The sequence below is a fragment of the Lolium perenne genome, chromosome 3 (assembly GCF_019359855.2).
Source record: "Lolium perenne isolate Kyuss_39 chromosome 3, Kyuss_2.0, whole genome shotgun sequence".
In the NCBI taxonomy this organism is placed as follows: domain Eukaryota; kingdom Viridiplantae; phylum Streptophyta; class Magnoliopsida; order Poales; family Poaceae; genus Lolium; species Lolium perenne.
In genome coordinates, this window is record NC_067246.2 from 174,250,074 (window position 1) to 174,259,584 (window position 9,511).

Sequence of the window (9,511 nt, forward strand, 5' to 3'; positions counted from 1 at the left end):
CTCACATGATATTCAACAAAGAGTAGTTGATGGCGTCCCCAGGAACATGGTTATCGCACAACAAGCAACTTAATAAGAGATAAAGTGCATAAGTACATATTCAATACCACAATAGTTTTTAGGCTATTTGTCCCATGAGCTATATATTGTAAAGGTAGAGGATAGAAATTTTAAAGGTAGCACTCAAGCAATTTACTTTGGAATGGCGGAGAAATACCATGTAGTAGGTAGGTTTGGTGGACACAAATGGCATAATGGTTGGCTCAAGGATTTTGGATGCATGAGAAGTATTCCCTCTCGATACAAGGTTTAGGCTAGCAAGGCTATTTGAAACAAACACAAGGATGAAGCGGTGCAGCAAAACTTACATAAAAGACATATTGTAAACATTATAAGACTCCACACCGTCTTCCTTGTTGTTCAAACTCAATACTAGAAATTATCTAGACCTTAGAGAGACCAAATATGCAAACCAAATTTTAGCATGCTCTATGTATTTCTTCATTAATAGGTGCAAAGCATATGATGCAAGAGCTTAAACATGAGCACAACAATTGCCAAGTATCACATTATCCAAGACATTATAGCAATTACTACATGTATCATTTTCCAATTCCAACCATATAACAATTTAACGAAGAAGAAACTTCGCCATGAATATTATGAGTAAAGCCTAAGGACATACTTGTCCATATGCAACAGCGGAGCGTGTCTCTCTCCCACACAAAGAATTCTAGGATCCATTTTATTCAAACAAAACAAAAAACAAAAACAAACCGACGCTCCAAGCAAAGCACATAAGATGTGATGGAATAAAAATATAGTTTCAGGGGAGGAACCTGATAATGTTGTCGATGAAGAAGGGGATGCCTTGGGCATCCCCAAGCTTAGACGCTTGAGTCTTCTTGATATATGCAGGGGTGAACCACCGGGGCATCCCCAAACTTAGAGCTTTCACTCTCCTTGATCATGTCGTATCATCTCCCTCTCTTGATCCTTGAAAACTTCCTCCACACCAAACTCAAAACAACTCATTAGAGGGTTAGTGCGCAATCAAAATATACATGTTCAGAGGTGACATAATCATTCTTAACACTTCTGGACATTGCACAAAGCTACTGAAAGTCAATGGAATCGAAAAATCCATCGAACATATCAAAACAGGCAATGCGAAATAAAAGGCAGAATCTGTCAAAACAGAACAGTTCGTAAAGATGAATTTTATTGAGGCACCAGACTTGCTCAAATGAAAATGCTAAAATTGAATGAAAGTTGCGTACATATCTGAGGATCACTCACGTAAATTGGCATAATTTTCTGAGTTACCTACAGAGAATTTTTCCCAGATTCGTGACAGCAAAGAAATCTGTTTCTGCGCAGTAATCCAAATCTAGTATGAACCTTACTATCAACGACTTTACTTGGCACAACAAAACACAAAACTAAGATAAGGAGAGGTTGCTACAGTAGTAAACAACTTCCAAGACACAAAATAAAAACAAAGGTACTGTAAAAACATGGGTTGTCTCCCATAAGCGCTTTTCTTTAACGCCTTTCAGCTAGGCGCAGAAAGTGTGCATCAAGTATTATCAAGAGACGAAGTGTCAATATCATAATTTGTTCTAATAATAGAATCAAAAGGTAACTTCATTCTGTTTATAGGGAAGTGTTCCATACCTTTCTTGAGAGGAAATTTATATTTAATATTACCTTCCTTCATATCAATGATAGCACCAACAGTTCGAAGAAAAGGTCTTCCCAATATAATGGGACAAGATGCATTGCATTCAATATCCAAGACAACAAAATCAACGGGGACAAGGTTATTGTTAACGGTAATGCGAACATTATCAACTTTCCCCAAAGGTTTCTTTGTAGAATGATCAGCAAGATTAACATCCAAATAACAATTTTTCAGCGGTGGCAAGTCAAGCATATTATAGATTTTCTTAGGCATAACAGAAATACTTGCACCAAGATCACATAAAGCATTACAATCAAAGTCATTGACCTTCATCTTAATGATGGGCTCCCAACCATCCTCGAGCTTTCTAGGAATAGAAGCTTCGCGCTCTAATTTCTCTTCTCTAGCTTTTATGAGAGCATTTGTAATATGTTTCGTGAAAGCCAAATTTATAGCACTAGCATTAGGACTTTTAGCAAGTTTTTGTAAGAACTTTATAACTTCAGAGATGTGGCAATCATCAAAATTCAAACCATTATAATCTAAAGCAATGGGATCATCATCCCCAATGTTGGAAAAAATTTCAGCAGCTTTATCACAGGCAGTTTCAGCAGTTTTAGCAGTTTCAGGCAGTTTTTCGCGCTTTGTATTAGAAGTGGAAACATTACTAACACCAATTCTTTTATTATTATTAGTAGGAGGTGCAGCAACTTGTGTAGCATTAGCATTACTAGTGGTGGTAATAGTCCAAACTTTAGCTATATTATCTTCTTTTTCATTTTCTTCTCTTTCCCACCTAGCACGCAATTCGGCCATCAATCTTATATTCTCATTAATTCTAACTTGGATGGCATTTGCTGTAGTAACAATTTTATTATGATGATTTTCATTAGGCATAACTTTCGATTTCAAAAGATCAACATCAGCAACAAGACTATCGACTTTAGAAGCAAGTATATCAATTTTCCCAAGCTTTTCTTCAACAGATTTGTTAAAAGCAGTTTGTGTACTAATAAATTCTTTAAGCATGGCTTCAAGTCTAGGGGGTGAATTCCTATTATTGTTGTAAGAATTCCCATAATAATTACCATAGCCGTTGCCATTATTATAAGGATATGGCCTATAGTTGTTACTAGAATTGTTCCGGTAAGCATTGTTGTTGAAATTATTATTTTTAATGAAGTTTACATCAACATGTTCTTCTTGAGCAACCAATGAAGCTAACGGAACATTATTAGGATCAACATTAGTCCTATCATTCACAAGCATAGACATAATAGCATCAATCTTATCACTCAAGGAAGAGGTTTCTTCGACAGAATTTACCTTCTTACCTTGTGGAGCTCTTTCCGTGTGCCATTCAGAATAATTGATCATCATATTATCAAGAAGCTTTGTTGCTTCACCAAGAGTGATGGACATAAAGGTACCTCCCGTAGCTGAATCCAATAGGTTCTGCGAAGAAAAATTCAGTCCTGCATAAAAGGTTTGGATGATCATCCAAGTAGTCAGTCCATGAGTTGGGCAATTTTTAACCAAAGATTTCATTCTTTCCCATGCTTGTGCAACATGCTCAGTATCAAATTGTTTAAAATTCATTATGCTACTCCTCAAAGATATAATTTTAGCAGGGGGATAATATCTACCAATAAAAGCATCCTTGCATTTAGTCCATGAATCAATACTATTCTTAGGCAGAGATAGCAACCAATCTTTAGCTCTTCCTCTTAATGAGAAAGGGAACAATTTTAATTTTATAATGTCACCATCTACATCTTTATACTTTTGCATTTCACAAAGTTCAACAAAATTATTGAGATAGGCAGCAGCATCATCAGAACTAACACCAGAAAATTGCTCTCGCATAACAAGATTTAGTAAAGCAGGTTTAATTTCAAAGAATTCTACTGTAGTAGCAGGTGGAGCAATGGGTGTGCATAAGAAATCATTATTATTTGTGGTTGTGAAGTCACACAACTTAGTATTTTCAGGAGTACCCATTTTAGCAACAGTAAATAAAGCAAACTAGATAGAGTAAATGCAAGTAACTAATTTTTTTGTGTTTCTGATATAGCAAACAAGATAGCAAATAAAGTAAAACTAGCAACTAATTTTTTTGTATTTTGATTTAGTCCAGCAAACAAAGTAGTAAATAAAACTAAGCAAGACAAAAACAAAGTAAAGAGATTGGGATGTGGAGACTCCCCTTGCAGCGTGTCTTGATCTCCCCGGCAACGGCGCCAGAAATTTTGCTTGATGCGCGTGGTTGACGTATTGTCTTTCCGTTCGACACGCGTCCGTTGGGAACCCCAAGAGGAAGGTGTGATGCGCACAGCGGCAAGTTTCCCTCAGTAAAAACCAAGGTTTATCGAACCAGTAGGAGTCAAGAAGCACGTTGAAGGTTGATGGCGGCGAGATGCAGTGCGGCGCAACACCAGGGATTCCGGCGCCAACGTGGAACCTGCACAACACAAACCAAGTACTTTGCCCCAACGAAACAGCGAGGTTGTCAATCTCACCGGCTTGCTGTAACAAAGGATTAGATGTATAGTGTGGATGATGATTGTTTGCAGAAAACAGTAGAACGAGTATTGCAGTAGATTGTATTTCAGTATAGAGAATTGGACCGGGGTCCACAGTTCACTAGAGGTGTCTCTCCCATAAGATAAACAGCATGTTGGGTGAACAAATTACAGTTGGGCAATTGACAAATAAAGAGGGCATGACCATGCACATACATATTATGATGAGTATAGTGAGATTTAATTGGGCATTACGACAAAGTACATAGACCGCTATCCAGCATGCATCTATGCCTAAAAAGTCCACCTTCAAAGTTATCATCCGAACCCCTCCGCATTAAGTTGCTAACAACAGACAATTGCATTAAGTATTGCGCGTAATGTAATCAATAACTACATCCTCGGACATAGCATCAATGTTTTATCCCTAGTGGCAACAGCACATCCATAATCTTAGAGGTTTCTCTCACTCCCCCAGATTCACGGAGACATGAACCCACTATCGAGCATAAATACTCCCTCTTGGAGTTACTAGCATCAACTTGGCCAGAGCATCTACTAATAACGGAGAGCATGCAAGATCATAAACAACACATAGATATAAATTGATAATCAACATAACATGGTATTCTCTATTCATCGGATCCCAACAAACACAACATATAGCATTACAGATAGATGATCTTGATCATGTTAGGGAGCTCGCAAGACCCGACAATTAAGCACAATGAGGAGAAGACAACCATCTAGCTACTGCTATGGACCCATAGTCCAGGGGTAGACTACTCACACATCACTCCGGAGGCGACCATGGCGGCGTAGAGTCCTCCCGGAGATGATTCCCCTCTCCGGCAGGGTGCCGGAGGCGATCTCCTGAATGCCCCGAGATGGGATTGGCGGCGGCGGCGTCTCTGGAAGGTTTTCCGTATCGTGGCTCTCGGTCTTCTGGAAGCTTCGTGGCAAAATAGGACCCTGGGCGTTGATTTCGTCCAATTCCGAGAATATTTCCTTACTAGGATTTCTGAAACCAAAAACAGCAGAAAACAGCAACTGGCACTTCGGCATCTTGTTAATAGGTTAGTTCCAGAAAATGCACGAATATGACATAAAGTGTGCATAAAACATGTAGATATCATCAATAATGTGGCATGGAACATAAGAAATTATCGATACATCGGAGACGTATCAGTCGCCTTCATGTCGAGGCTCTCGTCTCCGTGCATCATCACCATGTCTTGAAGGGTGTCGTCGAAGATCCTTGGAGGATGTTGGTCAATGGCGATCATGAGGTGGCTTGTGTCGGCGAAGATCATGTGGGGACGTATGTAGATGGAGTCCATGAGGTAGTAGTGGTCGACGACTATCTTGAGATGGTGTGTGTCGATGGCGACCCTTGACATGCCTAGGAGATGGTTCACGTGCCTTGGCATGTTGGTGGCGCCTTGTTGACCTCGGAGAGGAGTGTCGATGACGATCGTGTTGGGGATGCTCTTGATGATCCATGTGACGAAATCAATGTAGATGATCATGTGCATAAGCACTCTCATGGTGGCACCATCTTGGAAGTCCTCTATCTTCATATGTAGCTCCATTGGCCAAGCGGTGGTACTTGGGAGCACCGGTGTTGTGCATGGTGGAGTCGAGGTGAGTCTCTACCTTGGCGTCGATGTAGTCCTCGTGGTGGTGCTCCACCATGTCGTCCATGCTTGTTGAGCCATTGTCGATGTAGAGCTCCTCGATGTCGTCCTCGTGGTGGTGCTCCACCATGTCGTCCATGCTTGTTGAGCCATTGTCAATGTAGAGCTCCTCGATGTCGGTCATGTCCGCGATGCTTGTGGAGCCATAGTTGGTGTCGAGCTCCACATGCGATGTTAGTGGAAGAAAGTACCGTCAAGGCTCACCTTGAAGTGATAGAATTGGGTCAACTAACTAAACCAAGAGATAATTCAATTTGTGTTGGGTACACACACAGAAACACACGCAAAGGCTAGCAAATATGGTGGTAGGTGAGGATGGTGGAAAGCCAAAAGTCAAAATCCGAAATCAAGTTTGTTGTTAAGAGTGGGTAAGCTCCAAAAATCAAATGTCCAAATGGTGATCACGAAAACACGAAAGATGTGGAACACACACACGAGATGATTGGGGTTAGTGCGGCCAAGGAATGAGCGGAAAAATGAGAAAACCCACAAGTAAGGTGGTGCTCGGTGTCACACTAACACAAGGAGAGGCAAAGCTTTGGTTGAAAAAGGAGAGACAACAAGATTCACACGCGGCCTCTCTTCTCTTTTCTCTCTTTTGCTTAAAAGCTTTTAATCTTTTGTATTTGGTGGCACTTGCACTCTTCTTGCTCTTTTTGTGCTTTGCCGGCTTTTCTCACTCTTTGGTTGGGAGAGCCTTGCTTTTGCTATGTTTCCGCACGAGTGATACGCGTACAGCACGCGTCCGTTGGGAACCCCAAGAGGAAGGTGTGATGCGTACAGCGGCAAGTTTTCCCTCAGTATGAAACCAAGGTTTATCGAACCAGTAGGAGCCAAGAAGCACGTTGAAGGTTGATGGCGGCGGGATGTAGTGCGGCGCAACACCAGAGATTCCGGCACCAACGTGGAACCTGCACAACACAACCAAAGTACTTTGCCCCAACGAAACAGCGAGGTTGTCAATCTCACCGGCTTGCTGTAACAAAGGATTAGATGTATAGTGTGGATGATGATTGTTTGCAGAAAAACAAGAGAACAAAGATTGCAAGAGATTGTATTTCAGTATAGAGAATTGGACCGGGGTCCACAGTTCACTAGAGGTGTCTCTCCCATAAGATAAACAGCATGTTGGGTGAACAAATTACAGTTGGGCAATTGACAAATAAAGAGGGCATGACCATGCACATACATATTATGATGAGTATTGTGAGATTTAATTGGGCATTACGACAAAGTACATAGACCGCTATCCAGCATGCATCTATGCCTAAAAAGTCCACCTTCAGGTTATCATCCGAACCCCCTCCAGTATTAAGTTGCTAACAACAGACAATTGCATTAAGTATTGCGCGTAATGTAATCAGTAAGTACGTCCTCGAACATAGCACCAATGTTTTATCCCTAGTGGCAACAGCACATCCATAATCTTAGAGATTTCTGTCACTTCCCCAGATTCACGGAGACATGAACCCACTATCGAGCATAAATACTCCCTCTTTGAGTTACAAGCATCTACTTGGCCAGAGCATCTACTAGTAACGGAGAGCATGCAAGATCATAAACAACACATGGACATAACTTTGATAATCAACATAACAAGTATTCTCTATTCATCGGATCCCAACAAACGCAACATATAGAATTACAGATAGATGATCTTGATCATGTTAGGCAGCTCACAAGATCCGACAATTAAGCACAATGGGGAGAAGACAACCATCTAGCTACTGCTATGGACCCATAGTCCAGGGGTAGACTACTCACACATCACTCCGGAGGCGACCATGGCGGCGTAGAGTCCTCCGGGAGATGATTCCCCTCTCCGGTAGGGTGCCAGAGGCGATCTCCTGAATCCCCCGAGATGGGATTGGCGGCGGCGTCGTCTCAGTAAGGTTTTCCGTATCGTGGCTCTCGGTACTGGGGGTTTCGCGACGGAGGCTTTAAGTAGGCAGAAGGGCAGGTCAGGGGGCCACACGAGGGCCCCACACCACAGGTCGGCGCGGCCAAGGGGCAGGCCGCGCCGCCCTAGGGTTTGGGCGCCTCGTGGCCCCACTTCGTCTCCTCTTCGGTCTTCTGGAAGCTTCGTGGCAAAATAGGACCCTGGGCGTTGATTTCATCCAATTCCGAGAATATTTCGTTACTAGGATTTCTAAAACCAAAAACAGCAGAAAAACAAAGAATCGGCACTTCGGCATCTTGTTAATAGGTTAGTTCCAGAAAATGCACGAATATGACATAAAGTGTGCATAAAACATGTAGATATCATCAATAATGTGGCATGGAACACAAGAAATTATCGATACGTCGGAGACGTATCAGCATCCCCAAGCTTAGTTCTGCTCGTCCCGAGCAGGTAAAACGATAACAAAGATAATTTCTGGAGTGACATGCCATCATAACCTTGATCATACTATTTGTAAAGCATATGTAGTGAATGCAGCGATCAAAACAATGTATATGACATGAGTAAACAAGTGAATCATATAGCAAAGACTTTTCATGAATAGTACTTCAAGACAAGCATCAATAAGTCTTGCATAAGAGTTAACTCATAAAGCAATAATTCATAGTAAAAGCATTGAAGCAACACAAAGGAAGATTAAGTTTCAGCGGTTGCTTTCAACTTGTAACATGTATATCTCATAGATATTGTCAATATAGAGTAATGTAATAAGTGCAATATGCAAGTATGTAGGAATCAATGCACAGTTCACACAAGTGTTTGCTTCTTGAGGTGGAGAGAAATAGGTGAACTGACTCAACAAAAAGGTAAAAGAATGTTCCTCCATAGAGGAAAAGCATCGATTGCTATATTTGTGCTAGAGCTTTGATTTTGAAAACATGAAACAATTTTGTCAACGGTAGTAATAAAGCATATGTATCATGTAAATTATATCTTACAAGTTGCAAGCCTCATGCATAGTATACTAATAGTGCCCGCACCTTGTCCTAATTAGCTTGGACTACCGGATCATCGCAATGCACATGTTTTAACCAAGTGTCACAAAGGGGTACCTCTATGCCGCCTGTACAAAGGTCTAAGGAGAAAGCTCGCATTGGATTTCTCGCTATTGATTATTCTCAACTTAGACATCCATACCGGGACAACATAGACAACAGATAATGGACTCCTCTTTTATGCATAAGCATGTAACAACAATTAATTATTTTCTCATATGAGATTGAGGATATTGTCCAAAACTGAAACTTCCACCATGGATCATGGCTTTAGTTAGCGGCCCAATGTTCTTCTCTAACAATATGCATGCTTAACCATAAGGTGGTAGATCTCTATTACTTCAGACAAGACGAACATGCATAGCAACTCACATGAAATTCAACAAAGAGTAGTTGATGGCGTCCCAAGTGAACATGGTTATCGCACAACGAGCAACTTAATAAGAGATAAAGTGCATAAGTACATATTCAATACCACAATAGTTTTTAAGCTATTTGTCCCATGAGCTATATATTGCAAAGGTGAATGATGGAATTTTAAAGGTAGCACTCAAGCAATTTACTTTGGAATGGCGGAGAAATACCATGTAGTAGGTAGGTATGGTGGACACAAATGGCATAGTGGTTGGCTCAAGGATTTTGGATGCATG